The 18,786-nt window shown below is 43.6% G+C and overlaps 1 pseudogene across 1 annotated transcript in view; it reads right to left on the bottom strand.

Annotated features, from left to right (window-relative positions):
* Positions 1–18,786, bottom strand: part of LOC129557126 (histone-arginine methyltransferase CARM1-like) — a 261,333-nt pseudogene that overhangs the window by 101,138 nt on the left and 141,409 nt on the right. Inside the window, exon 4 of the transcript XR_016037816.1 lies at positions 14,880–14,984. The product of XR_016037816.1 is annotated as a histone-arginine methyltransferase CARM1-like (transcript). The remainder of the gene's footprint in view (positions 1–14,879; positions 14,985–18,786) is intronic.

Here is an 18,786-nt window from a genome sequence, read left to right as displayed (position 1 = left end):
TGTGCAGTTAAACTGGCTTTCAACAAAAGGGTTGCCTGTATTTAAATAATGAATATTTAATACTTATGAGCACCCTTGCTTCACCCCACCTTGTTTCTTCTGGCAGAGGACAGATAAATTCATCAACAATTTTTTCACCACCCTTTCACCAGTTCTCCAACTACTTTTCTCTATTAAAAATACAGAGAGGCTGGTCACTCTCAGCTTATCTCCCCATGATTATCCCCTTTCATATGCTGTCAACAGACTCAGACAAGCTCACTCAGCTCTAAACCCTTTGGCACACAATCATTCATCAGACATCAAAAGTGACTCCTACTACCCATTGTGCCAAATACTGCTAGACGCTGGAAATGCAGAGATGAAAATAACCTGTCTAGTAGGGAGAAGTACAATAATGTGTTCTAGCAGCAACGATAGTATTATAACAGGCACAATGCAAGCATGAAAGAGGAACAGTCTGCTCTACTAAGGAGTCTAGAAAGACTTCATTGAGATGACCCCAAGAGTGAAAATCGACAGATAAGTTGACGTGTGTCATGTGAACGGAGGGAGCGGTGGGAGTTTCAAGCTGAAAGCATGTGAAGGTACCAATGAATGATAGAGCCAGTCATGTTCGTTGTTCAGTCACTCAGTCATGTCCAACTCTTTGCAGCCCCATGGACTGCAGCACGCCAGGCTTCCCTGTCATGTCCAGGAGGCAACAAATTTTCTCAGGAGCATGATGTGTGTGGTTGAGACAGAAGCTGGGTGAATGGTTGAGAAATTAACAGTGCAAGAGCAAAGGGTGATGCTTGATTGTAAATGGTCTTGTATATGACACTAAGAGCTTGGACTTAATCCTTAAGCAAAGAAGGACCATAAAAGTGTTTTCAGTGGAAGAATTATTTCATAGTTGGATTTCAGCAACATCAGTGTGGCACAGATTGGAGGGCAAGATATCAGAGGTAGCAAAGCAGACACTGGTAGTTCCTAATCACCATCAGTCCCTTCTTCCTTCCTATCAGAACCCGACTCTGTGTGATTTATGCTCCTCTGTGTGATTAGCCATCCCCAGTCCCAGCCTGGGAAACTCAACATTCAAAAAACTAAGATCATGGCATCTGGTCCCATCACTTCATAGCATATAGATGGGGAAACAATGGGAACAGTTAAAGACTGTATTTTCTTGGGCTCCAAAATCACTGCAAATGGTGACTGCAACCATGAAATTAAAAGACGCTTGCTCTTTGGAAGGAAAGCTCTGACCAACCTAGACAGCATATGAAAAAGTAGAGACATTAATTTGCCAACAAAGGTCCATCTAGTCAAAGCTGTGGTTTTCACAGTAGTCATGTATGGATGTGAGAGTTGGACTATAAAGAAGGCAGAGTACCAAAGAATTGATACTTTTGAACCATGGTGTTGGAGAAGACTCTTGAGAGTCCCCTGAACTGCAAGATCACACCAGTCAATCCTAAAGGAAATCAAACCTAAATATTCATTGGAAGGACTAATGCTGAAGTTGAAGCTCCAATACTTTGGCCACCTGATGCAAAGAACTGGCTCATTGGAAAAGGCCCTGATGCTGGGCAAGATTGAAGGCAAAAGGAGAAGAGGGTGGCAGAGGATGAGATGGTTGGATGGTATTACTGATTCAATGGACATGAGTTTGAGCAAGTTCTGGGAGATAGTGAAGGACAGGGAAGAATGGTGTGCCACAGTCCATGGGGTCACAAAGAGTCAGACACAACTGAGCAACTGAACAATAATAAGTCCCAAACAAAGGAGCCTGACTGGTTCAGGGCAATCATCAGTGGTTCTTTTTCTCTTGCCAGTGATGGCTTTTATACATGTTGTGTGTAATAGAATATTGCTGATAAGACCAGAGGGGAAGTCTGTTGGAAGCTACTGGAAAATTTTATGCCTTTTAAGACAGACACACAAGAAAGATGTTACTTCCTTCTTGGAAATGATTAAATTTAAATGTGATGCTCAGAGGAATTGCATTAAAACACCTCAGAATCTCACTGCCTCCAGCATTTTGGCCAATTTGAATAGGATTTCCTCCTACTTGAGGTCAAAGTTAGCCTAACTGGTACAAGTAGGGAAACTAATTGGAAAATATTTGCAATACTCTAGAAAAGACACAGTAAGAATGAGAACTAAGAATCAGTTGTGGGACAAAGGGAAAGAGAAGAGCCCCAAAAATGCTGGGTTTGAAGACACTAAAGAATTTGGAAACTGTCAAGTATAAGAAAAGGTAGAAACTGACTCTGGGTTTCTGGCTGAGGTGATGTTTATAACACACACCTTCCGTTTTTGCAGCTAGAATGGAATGCTTGCTTGCCCTGCTGACCAGCCACAGTGGCTGTAGAAATTGCCTGTGCTGGTCTTTGAAAAATGGAGCTGTTTTGCTGCTGCTGCTACAACCACTGCTGCCCACAGAGCCTGCAGCAGAGGCTTCTCCTCTCCCTCACACTGTGCATGGGTACAACTGAGCAGTGCCCGCCTCACTGAGGCCCCCTACTGCTGCTGAGGCACCACCGCCCCCATCTGTGCCTCGGAGAGTAAGGGAGGTAACCTGTGGGGGCGCGGTCCACCAGTGGGAGATGGCAGCCAATGGTGAAACCATTCTCCGCCCCCACCCATGAACTGTCTGAAGACAAAGTGGTTTCCTATGATCTCTCTGAAGATGTCTTGTGACACTGAGCGTTCAGCTTTTCATCAAGCATTGGCCAGCTCAGTAACACCCCCCGCCAACACCCCTGGCCTCCCTCTTTCCCTGCCGTGCTCCTGCTCTAGGGAGACTGCCCTCCCTGAGACAGTCCTAGCACATAAACCTTTCCTGCACGATCTGTGATTTGGGGATCTGAGGCTAAGAAAACAGTGGTCCTTAAACAAAATTCAACGTCTGTTGACATTTTTCTTTAATTCTGTCTTTTCTGGATTTTTGTACTTCTAATTTCTAAACCTACTACTAAAGCTACTACTCTGGGGTTGAGTGACTGTGTCAGCACCTCAGATTTAGGAAATTAAGCAAAAAGAAGATACAGGCACAAGTTCTAGGTTCACCGATGCCCAAGTCCTAATTCAGGGCTGGAGAAGACCAGGTTCTGGTACAGGACTTTGTTTTGTCAAATTTAACTGCTTTTACTGACTTGATTCTCTTTATCTATTTACAATCTCACCTTGCAAAGTAGATAATACCACAAAGACATCTACGTTACAAGTTCCTGCTGTACTGAGCCTTTAACAAAGTCAGTAACAAATAACAACGTCAGTAGTTACTCCAAGTTAGCCTTTCATGCCACTGTCTCTTACTGAACGTGAAAGGTTCAGAAATTCAACCCTAGGATGTTCTTAAAATGCACTGCCTTTTGTGGGAAGGGACTCCACCAGGTAGAAGTTAATAGCAAGCTAACCAATAAAACCGTATTAGTGATAACAAAGTTCTTGTTTTCCCTAGCTCCCTCCCATGCACGGCTGAGGCACTGAGAATTTCACCTTAGGCAATCTGTGCCTTCTTTAATGATTCTGCAAAGGTGGCATCTGGTTTGACAGTTATTAGGCCACTTACCAGATATTTCTGGTTCTCCTTATGGGCACATGGCAGAACTGCATCCCTTGCCCTTTGGAAATCAGGAATGACCATGAGCCTGGTGGACTACAGTCTGTGGGCTGCAAAGAGTCCGACACGACTGAGCACACACATGACTCGCTTTGGCCCATGTAATGTGCCAGGAGTTACGATGGGTCACTTCTGGGAGGAAGACTGAAGAATGAGTTGTGTGCTTTGCCACACACCCCTTCTCTCGGCAACAGGAGGCGGCTTCCTCAGCCTGGGTCTCGGGGTGAGAATGAGACAAAACACAGCCCTCAGCAAACCCACAGTGGATTAAACAAGCAATATACAAGGCTCTACTGGTTTAAACCACGGAGCTCTGAGGACTGACTCTTACAGCAGCATAACCTAGTTCACCCCAACAAGTCCAGCTAAGCCGTGCCCCTGCAGTGCTGATGATTTCTGATTCGGATTCCCCAGTGTGTTCACAGAACTCTGATGCTGTGCTGAGACTCGGGTGCAGCAGTTCACTAAATTCTTACTGTCATCATATGTTAAGTGTTCTTAACTCATTTTAAAATTGACTTCCAAAAGATGAAGGTCAAATGTCAGCATCTTGAAAGGTACAGAGACTGGCTTGGAGCACAGCTATCTTGACTAGAAAATCCATCTACTACATTAAAGCCCCTAGCTCCCTCTTTTCCAAATGCCCTGAAAAGCAGTCTGTGAATATTGTTTATTCAGTCTTCTTGGCTCGCCTTGAAAGCTGCACTTTGCTTTCATACCAAATGAAAGCACTTTCCTGTGCTGGTTCTGGCATCTTTCTCCAGTGCCCTCACAGGAGCAGATTCTATCCAAGCTCAGGAGAATCCTGGCACAGACACACCATCTGCTTCACTCACTCGCATTCAGGAAATCTACGTGGGGGCCCCCTCAGGACTTCGGGGGCTAAAGAGATCCATTAAAACCAAGATCCATTTTCTGCTTCTACCTCCTCACCTGAGAATTAATCTCAGGGGTGAGTTTTTGTGGCATATGATCTAACATGAACCTTGGCCTCTGTACTACGTTGAAGTAGTGCCCTCCAAAATTCATGTCTACCCAGAATCCGTGAATGTAACTGTATTTGAAAACATGGTTTTCAAAACCACAATGAGATACCATTTCACACCAGTCAGAATGGCTGCTATCCAAAAGTCTACATGCAATAAGTGCTGGAGAGGGTGTGGAGAGAAGGGAAACCTCTTACACTGTTGGTGGGAATGCAAACTAGTACAGCCACTATGGAGAACAGTGTGGAGATTCCTCAGAAAACTGGAAATAGAACTGCCATATGATCCAGCGATCGCACTCCTGGGCATACACACCGAGGAAACCAGAATTGAAAGAGACACATGTACTCCAATGTTCATTGCAGCACTGTTTATAATAGCCAGGACATGGAAGCAACCTAGATGTCCATCTGCAGATGAATGGATAAGAAAGCTTTGGTACATATACACAATGGAGTATTTCTCAGCCATCAAAAAGAATGCATTTGAATCAGTTTTAATGAGGTGGATGAAATTGGAGCCAATTATACAGAGTGAAGTAAGCCAGAAAGAAGAACATCAATACTGTATATTAACGCATATATATGGAATTTAGAAAAATGGTAACCTGAACCCTATATAAGAGACTGCAAAAGAGACATAGGCATTTAGAACAGTCTTTGGGACTCTGTGGGAGAGGGTGAAGGTGGAATGATTGGGGAGAATGGAATTGTAGCATGTATATTATCATAAGTGACCAGTCCAGGTTCGACGCATAAATTTTCCTCTGTTCAAAAAAAAAAAAAGAAAACATGGTTTTTACAGATATATCAAATTAAGAGTATCATAACTAGACTAGGGAGAGCCCTAAATGCCTGGTGCCATTACAAGGAGAGGGAGATTTACACAGAGACATAAGACACACAGGGAGAATGCCACCTGACAAAGATGAAACTGGAGTGATGCATTTTTAAGAAACACTGAGAACCACCAGCAACCTCAAGAAGCTAGGGAAAGGCGCGGAAGGATCCTCCCCTACAGCGTTCAGAGGGAGCATAGGCTTGCTGACACCCTGATTTTGGACTTCTGACCTCTGGAACTGGGAGAGAATAAATTTCTGTTGTTCTAAGCTAACCAGTTTGCGGTAATTTGTTATGACAGCCCCAGGAAAGTAAAACAGCCTCCAAAGTCCAAGTCAGAGGGAAATATGATACATACACAAAACAGACACACAAGATATATACAAAAAACATAATATACACAAAACAGACACATATACCTGTGTACATGTATCACAGAGACTGTTTTTCACAATCACATCCTATCCTCATACACATTCCAAAAATCACATAAATAAAATATCAGTCTGATTACCAACCCAGAACATATAAAGAATGATTTTACATTGCTCCTAAAATCTCTGTGCAGTCCTAGCAGACCTGAGTTCACATACAGTTCTTCCACTTAGGAGCCATGCACCTTAAAGCAAATCAGTTAAATTTATGTATCTCTGTTCCCTTTATCTATATCATGAGGCTAATAACATATCTTGAATTTGTCAGGTGGCGTGGTTGATCATTCTTTGGTGCCTCTCTGAACTCTCACCCGAACCCTTTTCCTTTGCGTGGGGAATGTCCCACTTTGGAGGCACACACCTCAACCTGGGAAGCTGCAGGGGTCTCGTGCTCTTTCCCAGCATCCCTGAGGCATGACTGAGGCTCTACAGCTAAGATGCACTTTGCACGTGAAACTGACGGTACACAGACTCAGACAGCACAGAATCCACACTGGTGAGGTCAAGGCCACCTCCAGGTTCCAGCAGCGCAACAGAGAAAAGACATCACTCAAGGGTAGTTTCAGGTGAGGCTATGTATGCTGGGGTGTCTACGTTTGGCTACACTGATGTCTCCCAGAGATCAATTCTGTAGTATGATTTTGGAAATTATTTTTGGTCTTGTAGCCTCCATGCCTAGTTCTCTGATGATCGGCATACTTTTAGGAAATTATTTTGTCTTTTTTGTTCTTTATTTTCTTAAGTTAGCCGAGTTGGTTTCTGATGCTGGCAGCTAAAAACCCTGAGTAACATACGAGGATTATAATGAGAGAAGATATGCAAAGCACCTAGCAGGAGTCACTTCCTTTCTTCCCACTTTCATACACAGCTCTAAATGAGGATTCTGCTGTCAATAGTCAGGGGTGAGAAGCAGAGGATTTGAAGAATGGATAAAGAAAATGTGGTATACACACACAATGGAATATTATGTTGTCTTAAAAAAGGAGATCTTGCCATGTGTGACATGGGGCTCCCCAGGTGGCTCGGTGGTAAAGAATCCGCCTGCCTATGCTGGAGACATGGGTTCGATCCCTGGGTTGGGAAGAACCCCTGGAGAAGGGAATGGTAAACCCCTCCAGTATCCTTGCTGGGAAAATCCTATGGACGTAAGTGCCTGGGGGACTACAGTCCACAAGGTCGCAGAGAGCAGGACATGACTGAGCACACATGCATGCATGCATACCATGTGCGACAACATGGATGAACCTGGAGGACATTATAGAAAGTGGAATAAGTCAGACACAGAGGGATGAATACTGCATGGTTTCACGTATATGTAGTAGTTAAAAGAGTCAAACTCTTAGAAGCAGAGTAGAATGGTGGTTGTTGCCAGTGGCTGGAGAGAGAGGAAAACAGGAAAATATCAGTCAAAAGGTACAACGTTTCGCTTATGGAGGATGAATCATTCTTGCTTCCTAGACATCTATTTCATAGCTTAGTGCCTATAGTTACCAATGCCGTAGTTGTTACTTTAAAAGTTGCTAAGAGACTGGATCTTATAGTAAGTGCTCTCATCAGAAAATAATAATAATAGTTACTATCATAAACAAAGAAACCAGGAGAAAACTTTTGGAAATGATGGATATGGTTATGGCCAAGACTGTGGTGCTAGTTTCACGGGTGTATCATGCGTGCATGTGTGCATGCTCAGTCGTGTCCAACTCTTTGCAACCCCTTGGACTGTAGCCCACCAGGCTTCTCTGTCCCTGGGATTCTCCAGGCAAGAATACTGGAGCGGGTTGCCATGACCTCCTCCAGAGGATCTTTCCAAATCATAGATCGAACCCGAGTCTCCTGCATCTCCTGCATTGGCAGGCAGATTCTTTACCACTCACAGATTTCTGAGCCACATGGGAAGCCCCTCAAGGGTGTATACGTATCTCCATACTCATCAAGTTGTATACATTAAATATGTACAGCTTTCTGTCTGTGCTTCATACCTCATTAAACAGTTTAACATTTTTTTTCAGGAAGTGAGACCTATTTTAACAGGTGTCAACATGACTATCTGGCAGGCATGTGCTGAGGCCTTTACTCCGTCTGTGATGAAGGCTGGCCCTCATTCATGCACCAGGCTGAACAAATAAAGCAGCAGCAGTGTTTCAAAGTCAGAGAATTTCAGAGCAGGATCAGGTCCAGATATTTGACCAGACTGATGATAAGTTCACACCAAAGAAAACTCACACTGGACAAGCCAGAAGCTCAGGCTCTGCGAATCTGCACATCATCTGACAATCTGAACAGGTGGCTTTGCATGTTTGTTGTAGTTATTTATGTTTTCTTTTAAGCCTTTAAATCCCTGAATCCCTTCCATCTAAGTCCACCTCACTTGTGGATGCACAAAGCAGCTGGGGATTCTCTCCTTTACTGAAAATGATGATTTTTTTTTTTTTAAATAATAAGCTCCTGGCTCCTGCTTATTCTCACAAGTTTCCAGCAACTGGTGCCCTGACAAATGAAGTGTCAAAACATTTCCAAATTAAAACCCAACGGCTCATATAGCCCCACACCTTCAGCAGGATGGACTTTCCCTGCTTGTTCCGAACACATACTCAAAGACACTAAGAATAGCCAGATGGCAATTAACAGAAACTCTGAGGAGGGCAGTGGAGTGGGTTCCAGCAGGGTCAGTTTCCTGGACAGATTCCAAATGGAGTTCTCAGCCAGCAGTGCTCCTGCCAAGGAAGGATTTTCATTAAAACTGCATGAAGGAGGCAGAATGCAAAATCAAGATTCGAAAGATTTAAAACTATTGCTGAGGTGGAAACTTCAGCACCACCCCCGAGACCATTGATAACAATAATACTTGCTACTAAGGATTGAGCTGATATTTGAGACCATGAACTGACGCTAAAGCTGAAACTCCAATACTTTGGCCACCTCATGCGAAGAGTTGACTCACTGGAAAAGACTCTGATGCTGGGAGGGATTGGGGGCAGGAGGAGAAGGGGACGACAGAGAATGAGATGGCTGGATGGCATCACCAACTCGATGGACATGAGTTTGAGTGACCTCCGGGAGTTGGTGATGGACAGGGAGGCCTGGAGTGCTATGATTCATGGGGTCGCAAAGAGTCGGACACGACTGAGCGACTGAACTGAACTGAACTGAACTGAGCACTTCCTATGCAGTGTATCATCCTGATCTCACAAGGACTCTAGGAAGTAACTGCTGCTCTCACAGACAAGGAAATGGAAACCCAGAGATGGTAGATAACCTGTCAAGATCTCAAGGCAAACAGGAAAAGGTCTATGGCAGGTGCACAGTAAGTGGCCAAGTTGGAGTTTGAACTTAGCTCTCTGGCTCCAAAACCCATGAATTTAAACCACGGTACAACGCTGCCTCATACGTGCATGGGGATGTTTTAAGGAACCACAACCATTCCATCCTAAGCCCAGGGAAACAAAAGTCTCTCTTTGCAATTTCAGCCAACATTCCCATGAGCAATCTCCCTTCCACAGGTTATGTGTACTAACTGGGTTCAACTTCTGGCCTTCTCATTTATTAGTTGTATAAATTCAGGTAAATTATCAACATTCCCAAGTCTTAGCTCTCTCATCTCTAAAATGGCAAAAATACCAGTCTCTAATTAAGCTGTAATGATTAAAAAAAAAAAAAAACTGCTGCAACTGAATTTCTTGCCCTCCAAAATCCACAGGTTGATACCCCAATCCCCAAGGTGAAGGAATTTGAATACGTGGCCTTTGGGTGGTGATTAGGTCACAAGGGCAGAGTCATCATGGTGGGATTAGTGTCCTTATAAGAGGAAACAGAGGATGGCTTGCTTCCTGTCCCTCTTATGTGAGGACACGGCAAGAAGGTTGCTGTCCACAAACCAGGAAAGAACCCTCAGTCACCAACTCTGCAGGGACAATGATCTTGGACTATAAGAAATCAATGCTGTGTTAAGACATGCTTAAGACATGCTGTCTAGAGTATTTTGTTACAGCATCCTGAACTAAGAAACAGTGTATGAAAAGCTAGCTCTTGGTGTGATGCTTGCATATACTAAGTTCTTCAATAAATAATAGCCACTGGGACTGAAAAGACCCTGATGATGGGAAAGACTGAAGGCAGAAGGAGGTGACAGAGGATGAGATGGTTGGATGGCATCACTGACTCACTGGACATGAGTTTGAGCAAAGTCTGGGAGACAGTGAAGGGTAGGGAAGCTTAGTATGCTGCAGTCCATGGAGTTGCAGAGTCAGACATGACACAGTGACTGAAAACAACAAAAAAAATTATCATTCTAAACCCAAGCCCTTTTAGGTAATCAGTTTGAATGAGCAAGAAAACAAGAACTTAGTGAAAACGTAGCATCCTCCATGGACTCAAGGGGGTTATTCTAGCATGGTCTTCAGTATGATGAAGCAAACATCAGTTCAGTTCAGTTCAGTTCAGTTCTGTCGCTCAGTCGTGTCTGACTCTTTGTGACCCCATGAATCCGAAGCAAACATAAAAGGACTTTAAAACATCCTGGGGTTTGTGGTGGATCTGATAGGTCTGGAGTTAGGGTGACCAACCATCCTGGTTTGTCTGGGACTGAGGGGATTCCTGGGACATTACAACTGGGATAATTTGTTCTTTCAATTTTCAGAGTGGAAGAGATACTTTCAGGAGTGGACAGGACTGGAAACAAGAGAGCTCACTTCCCCTTCCTCTTTTTACCTCATAACAGAAGTGACCTATCTGACTGGTGATGCTGGAAACCAGTCTGAGCTTGCAGAGCACTGTACTTGGAAGAGACCAGCCTGTGCAGTACACTGGTACTTGGAAGGGCCAGCCTGTCTACCTTCTGGCCAAGCATGTGTTCTTGAGTCTACCATGTGGAAGCTTGCTGGGTGGGCTCTGGACCTGTCTGGGTAGACCAGACATTCAGAACACAAGTGAGTGGAAAAGTTTAATTTGGGGGAAAATGGGTGGGAAACTTGGCCAAGTCCCATACTGCAAATAACATTGCCAACAATAAAGCTGATATTGTGATTTATACCTGACATCTGTGTCTATTTCTAAACTGGTTCAGAATTCAGAGGGGGAAAGGGATATAATTAATTATAAAACATGCCATTAGTTATCACCTTCATAAACCCCAACAGATGGATGCCTATTTTATTTCACTTTCAGAAAAACCCATTCCAGGCTGGCAAGAAGAAAGTATTTCATAGTATCCAATAAGGTTAGAAGAGGGAGTGACCTTAGAGATGATCTAGTCAGTATCTTTGTTTTCATAGATGAAAAGAAATACAAATGAAATAGTAAAGTGACAAAATCCCTGTAAGCTTCTGTGAAAAACTCATCAAATGCAGATTATTAGTAGTTTGGGGAGCGGTCTTTAAAGTTACAATAAGAATTAAAAACAGATTATAGATAATATAGAAAATAGGCTACAGATTAAAGAAAATAGATTAGAGATTAAAACTAAGCAATTTCAGAAGGAGAGAAATTTCCCCAAATAAAAGTATTACTTCCAAGAAACCTCTTCAAACCATCGAGAAGCAACCAACAGGTGAGAGCTGAATTATGTCAACTGTCAAGATGACGGTAAGACTTAGGTCAGTGAGACTGCTTATCCACAATTCTGAATACCAGGAGGGGTGTCAGAAGAAACAAGCTTTGTCCTTCTGTCCTCATCATGCCTACCTATCATAACCTGACCCTGCTCAGTAGGAATGTTTACTTCCTCACTGTTAACCAGGAGTGCCCACTGGCAGAGGAAGGGTCCCGTTACCCCAACACATGAGACCCTTTGATCAGACAAGGCCATTTCTGGTCATACCTTCTTCTCCTGCCCACCAGAGTACCTATTTTGACTTTTTGAAAATGTCTAGTTTTGGGTAAGTCAGAGAAAGCCCACCTCACTCTGACTGTCTCACTAAATGCAGCTATAAAACCTGGACAGAATACATGGAGCAGCTACTTGAAGCCTCTGAAAAGTCAACAGTAGTGGGGAGACTGGGGAAGATGATCAGAGTTTCAAATACTTCTGAGCCATATATCTCCTTACCCTCAACCGGGGCCTGACCTCAACACACCAGCTGAGGAGGCCAGGGTGCAGGCAAGAGAGCTCCAGCTGGGAGAAGGGAACCCCTAATGCCCAAAGAGAGTGTGAAAATTCTAGTTTTTCCCTTTCTCTGTTTTTTTCTTTTCCTCTCCCTTCCCTTCCTTTCCCTTTCCCTTTCCTCCCTTCTTTTATGCTCCAACCCAGAAATCTTAAGGAGTCATATCATCACATCAGCCCACACTATAAGAGAAGGGACACTTCCTCTGCCTTCAATGGCACCACAGATCTGAAAGGCAGGTACCAAGCCCCATTACTTCCTTTCCTCTCTTTGTCCTCTCTCTGCTTCGTGATACCTAGGCAAGGCCACGGATATGTGTGGCAGAGTGAGCCTTTTGACCAGAGACTAAAAAGTGGTCCCAGGGAACCATTAAGTACCAGGGAGACACGGAGAGGAAGGAACTGGGCAAAGAAACCCCAACATTCACCCTCACACTGTACATGCATGGATCTGATCTTAATTAGCACATCAAAACTCTGAGAACTCTACTGAGGTGCCAGACTGACCACTGGGTGACATGCACATGGGATAGAGCCAGATGGCACCGTGAAGACTCTGAAAACTGAAATGATGTGGAAACCAGAGCCCCCAGCAGATCAACTAGTGGTGCGAGCCTAACCAGGCTGAATGAATCCTCAACTGGAAATATCAACAGGCTTTAAACAAGACCCAGGGTCTCATAATATAATAACCAAGATGTATGTAAAACAACCCAAAATCCCCTGGCATAGAAAGACTGAGAGAAGTACCAATTTCCTGGGAACAGATAATTAACTGTAGTGAACACAGCAGTGACACAAATGTTGGACATGACAGCAGAAAACAAACCATGAGCAAATCAACTTCAAGCTGGGTGCCTATGTGTCACTATTTTTTCATGTGTCTTTTCTCTGCTTTAATGAACTATTTCACCACCATAAACTACATCAGGATTTAGTAGCTTAAACTAGAACCAATATATTATTTCCCCCAGCTCTGTGGGAAGGCTGGGCAGCTTCTCTTTGGGTGTTACCTGGATTCACTCCTGCTCCTGCATTCAGCTGGAGAGGTGGTTGGACAGGAAGGTCCAGCCTGGCCTCACTCATCAGTCTGGCAGTTGGTACTGGCTACTGACTGGACTGCCTCACTTCTCCACCTGACCTCCCAATCTCAAGTGAGCTAGACGGGGCTTATGGTCATCATGGTGGTCTCAGTGTGCCAAGAGGGTGAAGGAAGCCAGAAGTCTCATGAAGACGGAAGCTTTGAAATGCACGCAACATCATCTTTGTCATATTCCACTGATTGAAATACATCCCAAGGATTGCGTAGAGATGAAGGAAAAAAAAAAACCAAACTATCTCTTCATGAAAGGAGCAGCTATACAACTTTGCAAACATGTGTGAACACAGGGATGAGATCCTGATTCTACCGCATTCCTCCTGCAAAAGTAATGCTGCTGCTGCTACTGCTGCTAAGTCACTTCAGTCGTGTCCGACTCTGTGCGACCCCATACATGGCAGCCCACCAGGCTACCCCATCCCTGGGATTCTCCAGGCAAGAACACTGGAGTGGGTTGCTATTTCCTTCTCCAATGTGTGAAAGGGAAAAGTGAAAGTGAAGTTGCTCAGTCGTGTCCGACTCTTAGCGACCCCACGGACTGCAGCCTACCAGGCTCCTCCATCCATGGGATTTTCCAGGCAAGAGTACTAGAGTGGCTTGCCATTGCCTTCTCCGAAAAGTATTGCTGCAAATCTCAAAGGCCACTGACCTACAATGACTATGGCAGGAGATGAGATTGTGAGGCTCAGAGAAATCTAATGCTTTGCCTAAGATCACAAAGCCAGTAAGTGGGAAAATATGAAACTATATCTCAGCACTGCTGATTCACTGACCCCTGATCTTGTTTTCTGAGATGAGCTATATAGTATTTGGAACACTTTGGCTGTTTAACAGGTAGGAAAATAATGGACAACACTTGTACCATGTGTTAGCAATCATTCATCATTCAGATCCATTTTGTGAAGGAAATAAATGCAGGCACTTATGGAGTCTATGAAAAAAAAAGTGAAGTAAAGTCACACAATAAGAGCTATTCATTACGTAGCAATAAAGCTCCTAACCTGTTCTGTGCATCAAAACACAGTGCATTCAGCCTCTCGAGTTCCTGGCACTCAAAGCTTAACTCCCTTTTGAGGTAAAATTCACATAATATACAATTAGCTATTAACCATTTTAAAGTGTCCAATTCAGTGGTTTTTGGTACATTCACTATGATATGCAAGCATTACATCTAGCAAGACATCTTCAGCCCCTCACAAAAGGCACTGTGCCCACTAAGCAGCCACTCCCCAAGTCCCTTTCCCCCGGCCCCTGGGAATCACGAGTCTGCCTTCTCTCCATGGATTTCTATTCTCGATACTTCCTATAAATGGAATCATGAGCTTTGTAACTGGCTTCTTTCACTGAGCATGTTTCCACAGTTCATCCACATTGCAGTGTGTATCAGCATTACATTCCTTTTTATGAATATAAATATAAGCTGCTGCTGCTAAGTCGCTTCAGTCGAGTCCGACTCTGTGCGACCCCACAGACGGCAGCCCACCAGGCTCCCCTGTCTCTGGGATTCTCAAGGCAAGAGTACTGGAGTGGGTTGCCATTGCCTTCTCTGTAAATATAAGCAATATTCACAATATTCCACTTTATGGATATATCATGTTTTGGTCATCTATTCATCAGTTGATGGGCATTTGGAATTCTCCCACTTTTTGGCTAATGTGAACAGTGCTGTTATGAACATTCATGTACAAATGGTTATTTCAATACCTGCTGTTAATTCTTTCCATTAGGTATATAGTTAAAGCTGAATTTTGAGTCCAGTTTTTGATAAGGTTTCTTAAAATGGTGTGAGATTAATAAACTGCTGCCAGCATTACTTTATTTCCAAAGTCAGTGTGATTCTGCAGGATGGCTCTGTGGTAAGTGGCTGTCATCACAAAATCTTGCATCACGTTCTGCTGCTGGGAAAGGCGGTCATAAGACTGTAAGGAAAAGAGAAGGAGAGGGAGAGTAAACGAGCCACAAGGCAGGACCTTCACAAACACATACAGATACCACGGTCAAGGAACACTTGAGGGGAGCCGAGGCTCAGAGGCCCTAACTCTCAGGGGAGCGGAGGCTCTGAGACACGGGTGACCTGTCCACACCGGCCCCACGTATAAGGCCCATAATGTTAAGGAGACGCCAGACTTGACTCTTGCTCCATACTATGGATTCAGGCCTAGTTCTTGACCAACTGGTGTTGGGGGTCCCTTCCCAAAGCAGAGGCTGAAAGCACAGTGCAGTTCAGTCACTCAGTTGTGCCCAACCCATTGCATCCCATTGGACTGCAGCACGCCAGGCCTCCCTGTCCATCACCAACTCCTGGAGTTTATTCAAGCTCAGGTCCATTAAGTTGCTGATGCCATCAAACCATCTCATCCTCTGTTGTCCCCTTGTCCTCTTGACTTCAATCTTGCCCAGAATCAGGGTCTTTTTAAATGAGTCAGTTCTTTGCATCAGGTGGCCAAAGGATTGGAGTTTCAGCTTCAGCACCAGTCATTCCAATGAATATTCAGGACTGATTTCTTTTAGGATGCACTGGTTGGATCTCCTAGCTGTCCAAGGGACTCTCAAGAGTCTTCTCCAACACCACAGTTCAAAAGCATCAATTATTCAGCACTCAGCTTTCTTTATAGTCCAACTCTCACATCCATACATGACTACTGGAAAAACCATAGCTTTGACCAGACAGACCTTTGTTGACAAAGTAATGTCTCTGCTTTTTAATATGCTGTCGAGGTTGGTTATAACTTTTCTTCCAAGGAGCAACCGTCTTTTAATTTCATGGCTGCAGTCACCATCTATAGTGATTTTCGAGCCACCAAAAATAAAATCTGTCACCATTTCCACTGTTTCCCCATCAATCTTCCATGAAGTGATGGGACCAGAGGCCATGATCTTAGTTTTCTGAATGTTGAGCTTTAAGCCAGCTCTTTCACTCTCCTCTTTCACTTTCATCAAGAGGCTGTTTAGCTCTTCTCGGCTTTCTGCCATAAGGGTGGTTTCATCTGCATATCTGAGGTTATAGATATTTCTCCTGGAAATCTTTTTTTTTCCCCTTATGATTTCTTTATTTTATTTTTATTTATTTTATTTGGAGGCTAATTACTTTACAATATCATATTGGGTGATTCCAGCTTATGCTTCATCCAGCCAGCATTTCTCAGGATATACTCTGTATATAAGTTAAATAAGCAGGGTGAAAATATACAGCCTTGATGTACTCTTTTCCCAATTTGGAACCAGTCTGTTGTTCCATGTCCAGTCTAACTGCTGCTTCTTGACCTGCATGCAGATTTCTCAGGAGGCAGGTCAGGTGGTCTGGTATTCCCATCTCTTTCAGAACTTTCCACAGTTTGTTGTGATCCACACAGTCAAAGGCTTTGGCATAGTTAATAAAGCAGAAGTAGATGTTTTTCTGGAACTCTTGCTTTTTAGATGATCCAGCAGATGTTGGCAATTTGATCTCTGGTTCCTCTGTCTTTTCTAAATCCAACTCAAACACCTGGAAGTTCACGGTTCACATATTGTTGAAACCTGGCTTGGAGAATTTTGAGCATTACTTTACTAACGTGTGAAATGAGTGCAATTGTGCGGTAGTTTGAGCATTCTTTGGCATTGCCTTTCTTTGGGATTGGAATGAAAACTGACCTTTTCCAGTCCTGTGGCCACTGCTGAATTTTCCAAATTTGCTGGCATATTGAGTGAAGCACTTTCATAGCATCATCTTCCAGGATTTGAAATAGTTCAACTGGAATTCCATCACCTCCACTAGCTTTGTTTGTAGTGATGCTTCCTAAGGCCCACTTCACTTTGCATTTCAGGATGTCTGGCTCTGAGTGATCACACCATCATGATTATCTGAGTCATAAAGATCTTTTCTGTATAGTTCTTCTGTGTATTCTTGCCACTTCTTAATATCTTCTGCTTCTGTTAGGTCCATACCATTTCTGTCCTTTATTGAGCCCATCTTTGCATGAAATGTTCCCTTGGTATCTCTAACTTTCCTGAAGAGGTCTCTAGTCTTTCCCATTCTATTTTCTTCTATTTCTCCGCATTGATCGCTGAGGAAGGCTTTCTTATCTCTCCTTGCTATTCTTTGGAACTCTGTATTCAGATGGCACATCTTTCCTTTTCTCCTTTGCCCTTTCGATTCTCTTCTTTTCACAGCTATTTGTAAGGCCTCCTCAAACAGCCATTTTGCTTTTTTGCATTTCTTTTTCTTGGGGATGGTCTTGATCCCTGTCTCCTGTACAATGTCACGAACCTTCATCCATAGTTCTTCAGGCACTCTGTCTATCAGATCTAATCCCTTGAATCTATTTCTCACTTCCTCTGTATAAACTTAAGGGATATGATTAAATCATACCTGAATGGTCTAGTGGTTTTCCCTACTTTCTTCAACTTAAGTCTGAATTTAGCAATAAGGAATTCATGATCTGAGCCACAGTCAGCTCCTGGTCTTGTTTTTGCTGACTGTATAGAGCTTCTCCATCTTTGGCTGCAAAGAATATAATCAATCTGATTTCGGTGTTGACCATCTGGTGATGTCCATCTGTAAAGTCTTCTTTTGTGTTGTTGGAAGAGGGTGTTTGTTATGACAAGTACGTTCTCTTGGCAAAACTCTATTAGCCTTTGCCCTGCTTCATTCTGTACTCCAAGGCCAAATTTGCCTGTTATTCCAGGTGTTTCTTGACTTCCTACTTTTGCATTCCAGTCCCCTATAATGAAAAGGACATCTTTCTTGGGTGTTAGTTCTAGAAGGTCTTATAGGTCTCCATAGAACCATTCAACTTCAGTTTCTTCAGGATTACTGGTTGGGGCATAGACTTGGATTACCTTGATATTGAATGGTTTGCCTTGGAAATGAACAAAGATCATTCTGTCATTTTTGAGATTGCATCCAAGTACTGCATTTCGAACTGTCTATTGCCTATGATGGCTACTCCATTTGCCCACAGTAGTAGATATAATGGTCATCTGAGTTAAATTCACCCATTCCAGTCCATTTTAGTTTGCTGATTCCTAAAATGTCTATGTTCACTCTTGCCATCTCCTGTTTGACCACTTTCAGTTTGCCTTGATTCATGGACCTAACATTCCAGGTTCCTACGCAATATTGCTCTTTACAGCATCAGACATTACTTCCATCACCAGTCACTTCCACAACTGGGTGGTGGTTTTACTTTGGCTCTGTCTCTTCATTCTTTCTGGAGTTATTTCTCCACTGTTCTCCAGTAGCATATTGGGCACCTACCAACCTGGGGAGTTTATCTTTCAGTATCCTATCTTTTTGCCTTTTCATACTGTTCATGGGGTTCTCAAGGCAAGAATACTGAAGTGGTTTGCCATTCCCTTCTCCAGTGGAGCACATATTGTCAGAAGTCTCCACCATGACTTGTCCATCTTGGGTGGCCCTACACGGCATGGCTCACAGTTTCATTTAGTTAGACAAGGCTGTGGTCCATGTGATCAGACTGGTCATGAAAAATACGGGGGACTTCCCTGGTGGTCCAGTGGTTAAGAATTTGCCTTGCAATGCAGGAGATATGGGTTCGATCCCTGGTAGGAGAATTTAGATCCCATATGCCACAGAGCAACTAAGCCCATATGCCACAACTACTGAGCCTACATGCCGCTACTAGAACATCCGTGTGCTGCAGTAATGGACCCCACAGGAAGCAATGACAATCCTGCGTGCTGCAACTAAGACTCACTCCGATGAAAAAAGAATTCAAGAGA

Source organism: Moschus berezovskii, chromosome 7 (genome assembly GCF_049115385.1).
Source record: "Moschus berezovskii isolate FMDL1 chromosome 7, NW_MosBer_1.0, whole genome shotgun sequence".
In the NCBI taxonomy this organism is placed as follows: domain Eukaryota; kingdom Metazoa; phylum Chordata; class Mammalia; order Artiodactyla; family Moschidae; genus Moschus; species Moschus berezovskii.
Note: the sequence above shows the minus strand (reverse complement) of the source record. Positions and strands in the feature narration are given on the sequence as shown.